The 16,100-nt window shown below is 45.1% G+C and overlaps 1 protein-coding gene across 1 annotated transcript in view; it reads left to right on the top strand.

The window, feature by feature from the left end:
- Window positions 1–16,100, top strand: part of PDGFRB (platelet derived growth factor receptor beta) — a 181,495-nt gene that overhangs the window by 33,366 nt on the left and 132,029 nt on the right. Inside the window, exon 2 of the mRNA XM_040345012.1 lies at window positions 14,718–14,795. The gene's annotated coding sequence lies outside the window, so the exon portion shown is untranslated. The remainder of the gene's footprint in view (window positions 1–14,717; window positions 14,796–16,100) is intronic.

Below are 16,100 nucleotides of genomic sequence, written 5' to 3'. Positions count from 1 at the left end.
GTATGAATCCCACTTGGTTACTGTGTACATACTGTCCAATAAACCCCGCCAGTCTGTTGGCTAAAATTTTTGTGAGGACCTTAAGGTCATTGTTAATAAGGGAAATTGGACGGTAATTATGGACATCTTCTGGATTTTTGTCAGGTTTGGGGATAACTGAAATAAAAGCCGTGTTAATCTGGGGGTCAAAAGGGCTGCCCATGGTTTTGGAGTTAAAGAATCTGACCATATGGGGTGTGAGTATATCTACAAAGGATTTATAATAAGGGATGGAAAGACCATCCGGTCCCGGAGCTGACCCCTTACGGAGACCCTTGATCACCTCCCTCACCTCATCCCCTGTGATTGGGGAATCCATTATCTCCCTGTGAGCCCTCGAGATAGAAGGGATGGGGAGGCCATCAAAAAATTTTGAATGTAGGTTCGTCGAGGGCGGTGTATGAGAGTCATAGAGGCTTGAATAAAAGCTATGAAAAGCTTCCAGGATCTTGGAGGGATTGGTCGTGGGAGGATCCCCCCCTATTTTAATTTTAGGCATGGAGATCAGTTTGGTTTTGGGGGAAAGTTTGGATGCGAGCATGGGTCCGATTCTGTCAGCTTTGGTGAAGAATTTGTGTGCACCCCATCTAAGTGATTTTTCTGCTCGGGTTGTCAGAGCTAGGTTCAGAGCCAACCTGGCATTATCAAGCAGGGTAGTAGGGACTCCCGTCGGATTCTTTTTATGCATTTCCTTAAGGGAAGAATATTCCTTTTCTAATTTCTCTATATCAGCTAATCTTTCCTTCTTAACCCGCGAGGAGATCTGTATAAGCTTACCCCTGATATAGGCTTTGTGGGCCGCCCAGAGTGTTTCCTCCGACACATCTCCAGTATCGTTGAGCTTAAAATAGTCTAATAGGGCAGATCCTATCTCCTTGACTCTGGCCCGCTCAGAAAGTAGCGACTCATTCAATCTCCATAACGTGCGCGAGCCTACCCTGAGGCCTAGTTTAAGTGTGATAAGAACTATGGAGTGGTCTGATATAGCAGAGTCCCGTATGGAAGCAGACAGTACAGCCGGTAAGGTGGTGGAGGGTGTAAGAATGTGATCAATGCGAGCATATGTGAGATGTGGGTGGGAAAAGTGAGTGTAGTCTCTCTTAGAGGGGTTGAGTTCCCTCCAGGCATCCGCAAGGCCAAAGCTATGCAGAAGCCTGGCGATTTTGAGGCTTTCTCTCGACGGACGTATTAGTCTAGACCCAGGCGGTTTAGTTTTGTCTAATCCGTGATCCAGGGCCATATTGGAATCCCCACCAAATACTATAGTACCTTCTAAATTAGGGGATAGGGTCTCAAGCATCTCCTTGAAAAATTTTGCTTGTCCCCTATTCGGGGCGTAATAAGATACAAATGAGAATATTTGATCCCCTATCCTCCCTTTCAAAAGTAAAAACCGCCCATCCGGGTCAGAGATGTCGGAAGTCTTAACAAATGCACACTTTTTGGAGAAAAGAATAGCCACCCCTTTCGTTTTGTTTTCTGCACTGGCTAAATAAAATTGGGGGAAATGCTGATGAAGAAAAGTAGGGCTGTATCGGATAGGAAAGTGAGTCTCCTGTAACATAATGACATCAAAATGGAGAGATTTATATTGATCCAATACCTTCCTTCGTTTAATCGGGGAGTTAATACCTTGGACATTTTGGGAAGCAATGCGGAGCTTAAGATCACAGGAGCTAGCCATGGAGTTCAGAGGTGGCCCCCCAGCGCAAGCATCCCTCACTCACCTGCTGCAGTCTCAGGACCAAGAAGGATCTTACCCAGATCGCAGCAACCTTCACGAGGTCTGGACCCCCCGAGCTGATTCTGTTAACTGGGGTACCTGGAAGCATAACACATGTTAGACCAACAGAAAGATGCATAGGGATCACGGGAAGAGGGAGGGGAAGACAGGAAAGGACAGAACCAGAAAGGTCTCCTGAAATAAGAAAAAGGAGCGCTAGGGAGGAGAGGCCCCAGACGCTCATGTAAGTGAATTCACAATCAGCTCTCCCCAAACCAGGGAGAGCCGTCCATCCCTCGGGGACCATAAGTCGACCGAAGGCTGGAAGGAGGCGCATAGGGACCAGGCCCAGACCGGGCGCCCATGAAAAAGGAATGATCACATAAAAATAATGGAACGGTGCACGACATACAATATATCCGTAACCTGGGAGTAATAGTGAGAACCCCCCGAATGCCTTCGCGGGCCCTCCCCCGCGGAAAAAAAGAAGAAAAAAATTGAGCAAAACCCAGATAATCCTCTAGTAAGCCTAATAAGTAGCCTCCCCAATACCCAAAGGGTTCAGCTGTAGTAAAAGGGACAATATAAAGTAACCAGGAGGGAGACATAGAAAAAAGACAACCGGTCTAGCATATCTGGGAGTATAGAGCACACTTGAACCTAGAATCCAACATTTTAGTAGAGACTAGGAGAGAAAAAATTAGAAGAGAAGAAACACCACACAATGGAAGAAATCGAGTGAGACAAATCAAGTCAGTTTGTTCAGCTCAGCCAAGGTTTAGCACAACGGTGAACAAAAACCTGCTATTCAAGCAGGAGAAGTACTACTTCAGGTAGTTCCATCATCTTTAGCCTTCTTGTTTTTGTTCTTCACCCATAATGGAGATGGAGGGCTAGTGGGAATGGCTCGTTTATTAGATCCCTGTCCTGTGTTGGACGTGTCCATTTCCGCTTCTTGTGTAATGATCTTCAGGCGAAGGAGCAATGCCTCACCGTCTGGGAGATTGGAAAAAGCGTAGGGTTTGCCTTTGAATTCAAACTTGACTGCAAAAGGGAAGGACCATTTATATTTGATCACTTTCTGGGTAAGAGCTAGGAGCAGGGGCTTCAAGGATCGACGTCTCTGGATGGTGGATGGAGATAGATCGGTGAAAAGTTGTACCTGATGTCCCTGGCACATTATGTTTTGATTAGATCTTGCTTGCCTCATGACCTCCTCCTTTATGAAGTAATGATGGGGTTTGGCAATGATATCCCTAGGGAAACCGTCTTTCCTGGGAGGTCCCAGGGCTCTATGGGCTCTATCCAGCTCCAAATGATGGGGGGCAACAGAGGGGACAAGATATTTTATAAGGTCCTGCACTGCTTCTGGCACATTCAAAATGGTCTCAGGGAGCCCACGGATCCTAATATTCGCTCTTCTCGATCTGTTCTCGAGGTCATCGATACGAGACATAGCAATGTCCAGTTGGTCTTGTAGTGTTTGTAATTGGCTAAAGTTCTGTGAGGTAGCAGCGACTGTTTCCTCCATTTTGCTTTCAATAGCTTCAATTCTGGAGCCTAGTGAGTGAAAGTCTGCCTTCAGATCACCTGTTATTTTTGCAGCAGTTTGAGACAGTCCTCTCTCTAGAAGCATAGAGAATTTGAGGAATAGGTCATCCATTGAAGCTGCAGAGCCCTGTAGCTGCGTGTCATGGCTGAGGGGATTTTGTGTCAGCAGCATGTTAGCTCCCAATTGTAAGGGAGGTGATTCAGCCCCCTCTGGCGATTTTAATAAGCCTATGGCCTCCTGAGACAGAGAGCACCTCTGAGGGGAACTCCCCACTGCTTCTGGGGAAAACTGCTGGGGGGGAGGAAGGGCTGCATTGGCCTGTGTGTCCCCTTCTCAATCAGGCTGTGTGTGAGGGTTTTAGGCTGCTGCATGGCGGCCATCTTGATTTTACCTCACAGTTTTCCTTCTCCTATAACTGCCCGAGTCTTCCTCCGTTTTGTCCGCCGAAGGGGTCAAAATGTGCCCGATAGCCCGAGGAGTCCGCTCGTATCGTCCGTTACTAGCAACGGCGGCCGTGAACCGAGCTAGGGGCGCCGCTGTCCGGGCCTGGAGCGGAGCGCATGGATCAGGCGTCCATCACCGCCGCTCGCGCATGCGCACCTACGTCGTCTGGCCTTTTTTATCAGCTCTAAGGCTGGAGCTTCAGAACGCACTGGTCCTGTTTTTTTTTTTGCAGCTTAAAAACGGCTCAGCCATCTACAGCTCAAAAACGTCATGGTGGGCATGAGGCCATAGACTAACATGGAGAGCCATTTTTAAGCTGCAAAAAAAAAAGCTCAGAAAAGTGGCTGTAAAAACGTCCATGGAAATGAAGCCTTAATGTTCCAATTTCCTTTTCTTCCAGGCTTTAACCACTTTCTTACTGGGCACTTAAACCCCCTTCCTGCCCAGAGGACTTTTTGCGATTCGGCACTGCGTCGCTTTAACTGACAATTGCGCGGTCGTGCGACGTGGCTCCCAAACAAAATTGACGTCCTTTTTTTCCCACAAATGGAGCTTTCTTTTGGTGGTATTTGATCACCTCTGCGGTTTTTATTTTGTGTGCTATAAACAAAAATAGAGCGACAATTTTGAAAAAAATATATATATATTTTACTTGTTGCTATAATAAATACCTCAATTTTTTAAAAAAAATAAATAAAAATTTCCTCAGTCTAGGCCGATACGTATTCTACATATTTTTACAAAAGAAAAAAAAAATCGCAATAAGCGACTGGTTTGCGCAAAAGTTATAGCGCCTACAAAATAAGGGACAGAATTTTTTTTTTTTATTATTTTTTTTTTACTAGTAATGGCGGCGATTTGCGATTTTTATTGCAACTGCGACATTATGGCGGACACATCGGACACTTTTGACACATTTTTGACACCATTCACATTTATACTGCAATCAGTGCTATAAATATGCACTAATTACTGTATAAATGTGACTGGCAGGGAAGGGGTAAACACTAGGGAGGGAGGGGAGGAAGGGGTTAAATGTATTCCCTATATAGTGTTCTAACTGTGGGGGAAGGGGGGTGACTGGTGGAGGTGACCGATCTGTGTCTCTATGTACAAGAGACACAGATCAGTCTCCTCTCTCCCTGACAGGACGCTGTCAGTGTGAGAGCCGGCAATGAGAAATGATCTCATATGTTTACATATGAGATCATCTCTCATTGGCCGCACAGATCGCCTAGCAAACGGCCACTCCGATTTGGCCGTTCACGGCGATCTGTGCTTGGCTGTGTCCAAGGGACACGGCCAGCACAGAAGTTCCCCGATGCGCGCTCGGGAGCGTGCGTGGGGAACGCGGAAAGGAGCGGCCGTAAAAACACGGCGCCCCAGAGAAGTAGAACCACTATGCGGCCGTATATAGTCGTACGGCCGTCGGGAAGTGGTTAAATATTGGCATGGGGGAGGATTGCAGCAGATTCAAGTATGAATTTAGAGGGAAGATCTGCTCTTAGGATGTGCAAAACAGTCACATTATACTTCCTAGGCTCTCTAAATGAGTTAATAAAGTGCTTATAGTAGAGGAAAACTTGGACTCATATAAGTAAACTTGGTTGCCTTGTAGCATAAATTTGAATAACCTGAAAGCGCATGACTTCAAACTACAGACAAACAGGTGACCTTAAAGAGTCTTCAAACAGGCGCCGTTCAAATGCGTGGCTGGGAATACAAATAATAAACATTTTCACACATCCAGCAAAGAAAGCAGAGCCAAGAAACATAAACAGTGCGAAACAAGACACACTTCACAAGTACAGGGAGACGGCAGACAGCATAATCCGCTACAAGGCCAAGAGTCGCCTTCAGCCAAAATGATGCTGTTTTCACAATTTCTAAGAGAGCAAAATGGCTTTTGCTTCTAATACTTCATGATCTGGGCCCTTCTCTATGCCTTGCTCTTCATGCTTTAATTGAACGCTGTCTGAAACCCTAACATCGGTGAGGTTCGGTAACTGGCACTGTTAAATCGTTGCATTCATGTATGAATTGTTTTAACTGGCGAGACACACTGTCTTATTTGTACTAAAAATATGTTTGCCTGTGGGATTTTGTGAATCGAGGCCAGGAAAAAGCAAAACTACCATTCCATTTCACTATAGTAACTGAAAAAGAGCTGAGTTTGCTAAACTTGGCGAAGGGTGCCCTCCAAAGCTAGCTGGCTGGTAGGATGGCTTTCTTAAAAGACAAAACAAAAAAATAAAATTGTTTAAAGAACTTAACCCGCTAGCCGTTATTTGTAATTTCCATATATCACTTAACTTCGGTGCTCCTTTTTGCCTGCTTTACATACTTGCCAGTTCAGCAAATCCTGCATTAACCTTTTCTCACCTCTGCTTCTCTGCAGCATGACACATCCTGTGCTGCCATCTTGAAACATGATCTGGCTGTCTTTTCCTCATTTGCACAACTAACCTCCAGATGATGCTTCCTTTTTGAATCAAAAGGTTTTTATTGCTCACAAAAAATACAGTTACAGGAAAACAGAAAACAGTATGACATCTTGCATCTTGCATTCCAGTATATACAATAACAGAATTGCTGGTCGGACAACCAAAGCATGCCCACAAAACATTTCCCATATGCTATACACCATCTTGACCAGCTGGACCCATTTTGCCAACCCTCCGTCTACTCCCTCCCTTCCACCCCTCCACTGTCCATGTATCCTCCCAGGTGTGAAGGCAAGGGACCCTATCTGCTGCCTTCTACTGCCCCTACACCCCACCAAGTAGCCTAGCCTGTACTAGTTCCAAGGGGCTCAGCCCAGGTATCGCGAGCCATGGGTCCCACAGTTTAAGAAATTTCCCTGCGTTCCCTCTATGTTGGTATACGTACTTTTCCATCCGCAGTGTTCTACCTACGTGCTGGACCCAGGTTTTGGGCGAAGGGGCCTCCCTTGACTTCCAATGTAGGAGAGTGAGCTTTCTCGCCTGGAATAGAGCCCTGGCGAATGCCACCCTGGTGACCTCCTCCTCAATTACCCCCTCCAGGACACCCAACAGGCAACAAAGCGGCTCCAGTGGGATGTTGGTCTGGAACACTGAATTCAGCGTAGCCAGAACCTCCGTCCAGTATCTATGTAGCTTGGGGCATCGCCAGAGTAGGTGGATCAGATCCCCCAGATGATGCTTCCTTGATGTCACGCAGATCTTCAATGGCCTACAGGCTCAAAATGATGTAATCCTGGGATGCGTGACATCGGTATTGTGTCGATATAGGATATAGATATAGGATAAGTTCACCTTTTAACAAAAAAAGAACAAAAGTTAAATATTTTTTTCAGGTAAAAAAAATGTACATTTTACTAAATATTTTTTTTGGAGCTTAAAAAGCATTGTACCTGCAATCAGTAGATCACAGGTGCAATCAGGCCCGTCGCTACAGGACAGGCAAAACAAACAATTGCTTGGGGCCCCCAACTTCCCCTTCCCAGGCTGTAGCGTGGCCGAGCTCCTCTTCCTTCCTCCTGGAGTCCTGTCAGTCTGGCCGGGTACCGCGCGTAGTACAGGAGATTCAGTTTCCTGTTCCCGGCTGGACTGACAGGAAGTGCACACTGAGTGCTTACTTCCTTTCAGTCCGGCCGGGAACACAGGAAACTGAATCTCCTGTACCGCGCGGTGCCCGGCCTGGGCACTATCTGATAGGGGACTGGGCACTCATAATGATAGAACACCGGACTGACAGGAGGAAGAGGAGCTCGGCCACGCTACAGGCAGCCTACAGGGAATAAGGGGAGTTGAGAATAGAAAAACACAGGGACTAGGGGGGGGGAGTAAGAACATGGGTGTAAAAAATTTGTGTAGCGCTAACGTAGGCTTTGCGTGCGGGGGGGTGCTTGGGGGCCCCTATTTTGCTTGGTGGTTTAGTCCGGCGGCGTGAGTCGCGTGACGTCACGGCCGGAGGCGGGGAGGACTCGGAGCGCGCAGGGAGCTGTGTCGTCGGAGCATCAGGCTGAGAGACTGAGGCAATCACACTGCCTGCCTAGGAGGAACCTAGCAGTGTCCTCCACTAAAGTAAGCACTCTAAGTTCTGTACAAAACCTGTTAGGACTAACTACTGTGTTCAATCTGTTAAATCGCTAGTTCCTGGTGTGGGGGGCAAGTGGTTAACTGAGGTGACCAGGTAAAAAAAAAAAAAATATCTGCCATTTTTTCACAGTAGCACAGTGAGGCTGCAATTGATATTTGTTTTGGTAGTCAGATAAGGCAAGCATTGCTCAATAACACACAAACGTTTTTTTTTTAAAAAATGTTTGTGTGTTATTGAGCCATGCTTGCCTTATCTGACTACCAAAAAAAAACATTAATTGCAGCCTCACTGTGCCATCACATACAGCCACTGTTCCCATCAAACGCAGCCACTTCGCCATCACATGCAGCCACTGTGCCAACACATGCAGCCACTGTGCCAACACACGTCGCCACTGTGCCCATCAAACGCAGCCACTGTGCCATCACATGCAGCCACTGTGCCATCACATGCAGCCACTGTGCCAACACACGTCGCCACTGTGCCCATGAAACGCAGCCACTGTGCCATCAAACGCAGCCACTGTGCCATCACATGCAGCCACTGTGCCATCACATGCAGCCACTGTGCCAACACATGCAGCCACTGTGCCAACACACGTCGCCACTTTGCCCATCAAACGCAGCCACTGTGCCATCAAACGCAGCCACTGTGCCATCACATGCAGCCACTGTGCCATCACATGCAGCCACTGTGCCATCACATGCAGCCACTGTGCCCATCAAACGCAGCCACTGTGCCATCACATGCAGCCACTGTGCCAACACACGTCCCCACTGTGCCCATCAAACGCAGCCACTGTGCCCATCAAACGCAGCCACTGTGCCCATCATGTAATACATACAATTATTGAAAAAAAAATTGAAATAGGGGGAAAACAAAGAAAAGTCATTTTCGGTTTCGGTTTCGGTTTCGGACTGAATTTTTTTTTTATTTCGGTTTTGTTTCGGTTCTGAAATTTCCATTTCGGTGCATCCCTATTTGTAACATGTTATGCTGCAGTGTGCTCTGTACGGTGGTCTGAGGAGGCCTGTAAAGCTGCACAGTGCTCTGGATGGTGCTCTGAAGAGCCCACTAATGCTGCAGAGTGCTCTGGATGGCAGTCTGAGAAGGCCTGTAATGCAGCATAGTTCTCTGGTCTGTGGTCTGAGGAGGCCTGTAATGCTGCACAGTGCTGGATGGTGGTCAGTTGGATGGCCTGTAATCCACAGTGCCCTGGATGCCATTACCAGTGGTCAGAGGAGGACTGTAATGCACACACACTGCTCTTGGACAGAGGGTGGTCAGAGAGGAGGCCTCAGGCCTAATGTAATTGTAATGTAATACACAACTGTACACACAGTCTGCTCTGCTCTGAGCAACCGGCGGCGCAGTCGTCTCGTGAGTAGAGACTCAGGAGTGGGACAGACTCTGTCACTTTAACAAAGTTCCTGAAATAAGCTCACCCTGTTAAAAAATAGCTTATACTTTTCTTGCTCTTACTCTCTTGCTGCCTACACCACTGAACACTAGTCCATTTTGGAGAAATCCTCCACTAAAGCAGAAACCAAAACAAGACAGAAGTCTCATTACTGAAGGTCCCAAGATTTTACCATAACTTTCAACTTGAATTTAAAATCCCACAAAGACCCATGCGTGCAGTAATTTCACTTGTAATATTTCCTGACTGGTTTATAGTCACATTATGTGTGGCCTTAATGCAAACTTGGTGGCCAAGATTCAGGAAATGCTATTAACTAATAATTGGTACCAACCACATTGAGCAGTTCCATATTCATAGGTGCCAAATGCAATATTGTGTCCAAGCAGCCTAGCTAAGTGTGTGGCCATGAAGGAAGTTCATTCTGTCACTCAGCACTCAGGCCGCGCCATAGACTTGGCTGGTATGTTGCCATCTTTAAAAATTAAGTTCTGGTTTCTAGATTAGAATGGCTTTTTACTGGCTTTCTGGTATATTTTGGCAAATTGAAGCACACAGTTAATTTCATCATTGTTGCTTTTAAAAGTGTTTTTCCTGAAGCAGAACCCACATGTGAAAATCAATACAGAACTTCATCTACCCCTTTGCAAAAAGAAATACTAGTGACAAATGTGTTTCATTGTATGCGTTTCATTTCTGCTACAAAGTGTGTTAGTACAATGTAGCAGTCTGTTCTAATGTATCTTATCACTAGACTGGCAAAATGTCATGACCACCATGCATATCTAGATTTACAGCAGGTAGTGTCTTAAAATAATAATAAACCCTCAATTTATTGGCACTTTTAGCAGATGTTTTAACTAGTTAAGGGCCAAGCCTATTTTTTACAAGTTAAAATCATTTTTTTTTTTTTTGCTAGAAAATTACTTAGAAGCCCCAAACATTATATATTTTTTCAGACACCCTAGAGAATAAACTGGCGGTCATTGCATTACTTTAAAACACACCGTATTTGCGCAGCGGTCTTACAAGCACAATTTTGTTAGGAAAAAAAACCAGTAAAGTTAGCCCATTTTATTTATTTATTTTTTAATATTGTCATGCTTCAAAATTGCACCTGCTCGTGGAATGGCAACAAACTTTGAACCTTAAAAATCTCCATAGGCAGCGTTTAAAATGTTCTACAGGCTACCAGTTTTGAGTTACAGTGGTGTTCTAGTGCTAGAATTATTGCTCTTGTTCTCATATGCGGGCACGACTTACGTATGCATTCGCTTCTGCATGCAAACTTAGCGGGACGGGGCACTTTACTTTTTTTTTTTTACTTTTTTTTTTACACTGTCCTTATAAAAAAAAAGTTTTGGGTCACTTTTATTCCTGTTACACAGAATGTAAACATCCCTTGTAATATAAAAAATATATAAAAAAAGCATGACAAGATCTCTTAAATGTGAGATCTGGGGTCAAAAAGACCTCAGATCTCACATTTACACTTAAATGCAAAAAAAAAAAAAAAAAATTATTTTTTAAGACCATTGGGCAGAAGTGACGTTTGATGTCACTTCTGTCATCCAATGGTATGGAGCCGAGCGGGGGCCATCTTTCTCTCACTCGGCATCCAGCATCACTGTAGAAAGAACCCGATCGTCTCCGCCACTACCAACGGCTTCGGTAAGCGGAGACCACTTTTATCTTAAAGCGGTGGTTCACCCTAAAAAACAAGTTTCTAGCATGCCATTCAGCATACTAGCGCGAGCTACAGTATGCCTTTATTTTATTTTTTTGGCGCCATACTCACAGTTTAATCGCGTAGTAAAGTTTCAGACTCCCCGCGGGGAATGGGCGTTCCTATGCAGATGGAACGTGATTGACGGCCGGCTATGGCGCGTCTTGCTTCCCAAAAATAGCCTGAGTAGGACTCAGCTGTTCACAGCGCTATACGGCGCCTGCGCACAGACATCGGAGCTGACTGCGCAGGCGCCGTGAAGAGCAAAGTCCTATTTCGGCTATTTTTGGGAAGCGTGACGCGCCATAGCCGGCCGTCAATCACGTTCCCTCTGCATAGGAACGCCCATTCCCCGTGGGGAGTCTGAAACTTTACTACGCGATTAAACTGTGAGTACGGCACCAAAAAAATATATAAAGGCATACTGTAGCTCGCACTAGTATGCTGAATGGCATGCTAAATTTTTTTTTTTTTTTTAGGGTGAACCCCCGCTTTAAAGAGGACCATCTGCAGTTGAAGAGAATACTGGTGTTATGGCCGCTATCTGCTGCCATAACAACAGTATTCCACTTCAAACAGCCAATGTACGGAGGGCGGTCCGCAAGTGCCTAATCATTTACTGAGTATTCAGCTTCTTTATCTTTTAATCCTTGCCTGTATTCATATTTAAGCTGGTACCATGACTGCTGCCCCAGGTTTCCTCTTTCAGAGAGGCGTTTTTCTCTTAGGCCCTGTACACACCAGCGGATCTGTCCGATGAAAACGGTCTGCGGACCGTTTTCATCGGACATGTCCGCTGCCGTACACACCATCAGACCAAATTCCCGCGGAAAACAAACGTGGTAACGTGTCGCGACGTGGCCGCGACGATGACGCGGCGATGTGCGCGACCCTGGAAGGTCAATGCTTCCACGCATGCGTCGAATCACTTTGACGCATGCGAGGGATGGCGGCCGATCGGACATGTCCGGTGAGTCTGTACAGACGACCGAACATGTCCAACGGACATGGTTCCAGCGGACATGTTTCTTAGCATGCTAAGAAACATTTGTCCGCTGGAAACCTGTCCAATCCGCTGGACATTTGTCCGGTCGGCCGTACAGACGACCGAACATGTCTGCTGAAACTGGTCAGTGGACCAGTTTCAGCAGACATGTTCGGTCGTGTGTACGAGGCCTCACAGTATCCTATAGAGCCATCCTTGCATGCATGAACTAGAGCTGTGTCTCTACAAACGGGATGTATCAATAGAAGCACACATCCTCATAGCCTCATAACCTCAAGATGGCAAGAAAAAATAGTTTACTTGGGAATGTTTATTTTATTGTGCCCAGTGTGCTAAGCTACAAAAAAAAAAAAAAAACAGCATAAAAAAAGGGTTCAATGCTACTTGAAATCTTTGCTGTATTGCAGATGTCTGGCAACTGCAGACCTACCAGAAGGGCAGAGTTGGCATTGACACTCCCAGTGACTTTCAGGCTCTTATACAAGCTGCTTCATTTGCCTGGGACAAGCCTTCGCAGTCCGTAGGCTGGTTTCTTCCAGTATTGGCAAACATACATGGCCCAAGGACCCTAGGTCCCAGGTCACCTGGGCACAGCACATGAGTGTATGATTCAGCACTCACTTTTTCCTTTTCCTAGGCAAGGACACTGGACACACCACTCTTTGCTGAACAGACAAAGCCCACATTGGTGTTGAGCATGTTTCTCCTTTCAGTCCTCCAGCCCATAAACAGAAGAATGCCCATTCGAGTTTAGGTAAAACAATCTTTATAATTTACTCCAGAAGAGAATATATGCCACAATCATTTCAGTATCAAACAGAAATGTTTCCAGTGCAGTGGCACAAGGATCATCCAATAAGGCAAACAGTTTCCTTTTTATTGCCTAACTCTGGCGCTCAATTAGTCTCACTTGAGAAAATTTCTAGCTTGACTCTCCCAAGTAATACTTTCTCCCATAGGGAGGACATCTTCTCCCAAGAGGGTACTAACAGAGCATTATGTAGTCCCTAGCTCATTTAAATGGGGAACCCTTTACCGCTCACTCCAAGGGCCAAACTCTTTACCCATCTTTATATAGCCTATCCTTCAATGCCTGTAATCGCAAGCCAGTTTTCTGGCAACCAGAAAGGCAGGACCTCCCCTAATAAGGCCCTACAGTCGGCTACATCATTGTTGTGTTCTGTAATTATGTACTGTATAGTCCAAAGACGAAGCCACAGCACGATTGTTGGAACTTCTCCCAACAACAGTTCCTGGAACCACTCGTGGACCAGGACACCACTGGAAGAGGGCTGATAAAGATCAAGAAAGACTCCTGATTCTCCATTCATAGACATATGTCCACACTATAGAAAGCCTCTCTTATAACTAATTTAAAGCCATCACAAATTGAAGACACAGCTCACATAATTTTAGCAGAAGGAGTCTATGGCGCACAAAATCTACTGCAGGTTGCTGTGCAGGGGGCTGAAATGGAAAAAGGATGTGTTAGAAATTGTGTTTTTCTTTCCTTCTGCTACTGGTCCCTCTCTCTCACTGTGTAGTCAGATGAGATCAAAGCTGTACACATCTGACACACTTCAACAAGAGGAGAACAAAGTTTTGCCCATCTGGACAAGCCATTAGGGGAACCAATTGTCTGGGCACACTCCAAGGCTTAAACCTGTTATTCCTGGATCAAAGCCCTTAGAGATTTTTCTTTGTTTTTATGGAAAAACTTATTTCATGCTTTGCTGTGGTTTATTAGTGGCTCTGTAAAATGTGTGATTCAGCAACTACCGTGCTTTCAGACTTCTATATGGTTAGCATAAAGTATTGCGAAATGCAGGCCATGTGTAGATAACCAAACATATGATATTTTAAATCCCCATGTGGTGTTAACATTAGTCACAGGATCTTTAAATTCTCATTTAGAAACCTGTCTGTATACATTTTGTGTGTATAGAAAGTTATGGCATTTTAAATGCCATAATCGCACAGACTGAACGATGGAAAATCCGACAGGGCGGCGTTACAGAAGTTAAATGGTAGATTGACTTCTGCACAATCTCCCTGCCCATACATAGCTAAATTTCGATCCATGTATGGGGAGCTTAATAGTGTAATCGGTTTGATAATTTTTTTTGCTGATGTCAAGTAAAAAGTGTGTAACACAGGCTGATAACCATGCAGGAAAAGGCCACCTATATCTTTATGTCTCCTATAGGCACTGGCCTTCTGTGCCTAATGCCTTGTACACACGATCGGAATTTCCGATGAAAAAAGTCAGACGGAATTTGACTTTTTCCGTCGGAGTTTAGAAATAGAACATGTTTTATTTTTTTTACGATGGAAATTCCGATCGTCTGTGTGAAACTCCGACAGAGAAAAAAAACACGCATGCTCAGAATCAAGTTGAAGCATGCTCGGAAGCATTGAACTTAAATTTTCTCGGCTCTTCGTATTGTTTTACGTCACCGCGTTTTGGACGGTCGGAATTTGGTCTGACAGTGTGTATGCAAGACAGCTTGAACAGAATTCCGATCGTCTGTATGGGGCATTAGAGTAAATCTGACTCTGGAGACTCATGAAATGATAAATGAAAGAAAAGAGCATAAAGTTTAACAAGCAAGTGATCAATGACAGCTTCCATGTGTGTCTTGGTGGATTCTTTTTCAATTCTGTGATATTTAAAAAAACAGCTTCACTAAATTTCCAATGACCCATGGCTTTTCTTTCCTGCAGCTGTCATTCTCTGGAACTCGGAGGGCCTGCGTAATTAATGACTGACACATTACTGAAGTTGTCATAGCACAAAATAAGGTAAGGACTGATACCTGCAGATGGTAAAGGTGCATTTAAAATGATCAAAATTCAGTGTTATGCCTCGAGTTCACAGGCAAGAGCTTGCACATGTCTTTACACAGGCAAGAGCTTGCACATGTCTTTACAAGCTCCTTATATTTTTTATGTGAAGCACAGCGGTGTTGGGGAGCAGGACCAAACCTTAAATTCATATCAGTATATTTGCAGCTAAATTCACCAAATTAATTGAACGCTGTGCAGGGGTTGTCGAGCGTAGTCAGAAGACTCTTTATAGTTCTACGAACATGAAATATTCACTTGTTTCTCCAGTTTGCTGATCTGTAAGGTTATACAGTCATATGAATGTATAGCGTGCTGCCTTTTAGCACATTCCAGCTGTAGTTTTTATTGTGCTGGATACAAGAGGCTGAGGTTTTACAACAAGACAACATCATTCAAGTGTGCCAGGGGTTGGATGATGTCTAAATATGGCCCTAAATATAGAATGTTTGCTTTTAGACATTTGATGTTGCACCATAAAGCTAATGAACAGTCTAATTTTCTATTTAGTTAAAGCGGGGGTTCACCCTTAGAGGGCACTTTTCCCCCTTAGATTCCTGCTCGTTTTTACTAGGGGAATCGGCTATTTATTTAAAAATATGAGCAGTACTTACCCGTTTACGAGATGCATCCTCTCCGTCGCTTCCGGGTATGGGCTTCGGGAATGGGCATTCCTTCTTGATTGACAGTCTTCCGAGAGGCTTCCGACGGTCGCATCCATCGCGTCACGATTTTCCGAAAGAAGCCGAACGTCGGTGCGCAGGCGCAGTATAGAGCCGCACCGACATTCGGCTTCTTTCGGCTACGAGTGACGCGACGGATGCGACCGTCGGAAGCCTCTCGGAAGGCTGTCACTCAAGAAGGAACGCCCGCTCCCGAAGATCCATACCCGGAAGCGACGGAAGAAGATGCAGCTCGAAAACGGGTAAGTACAGCTCATATTTTAATACAAATAGCCGATTCCCCTAGACCAAACGAGCAGGAATCTAAGGGGAGAAAAAATTTTTTTTTACAAATGGGTGAACTCCCGCTTTAAATGGAATGCTGCGAGGCACTAGATGCAAATATGTTATCATAGAGATTATTGCTTTCCATGGTAAACACAAGTTCTCAGTAATACTTTTTCATTCAAATTATTTCAAAAGTATCTGATAATCAACTCCCGAATAAACACAACGAAATGTTATTTGGTTTTATTCAGAATTTTAGACCCTCTTTAGCAGACGAGCGGGGGGGGGGGAGGGGGTTGCCATTAAAGTATCA

Source organism: Rana temporaria, chromosome 3, assembly GCF_905171775.1.
Source record: "Rana temporaria chromosome 3, aRanTem1.1, whole genome shotgun sequence".
Classification (NCBI taxonomy): Eukaryota; Metazoa; Chordata; class Amphibia; order Anura; family Ranidae; genus Rana; species Rana temporaria.
This window is presented reverse-complemented; position numbering and strand designations above follow the sequence as displayed.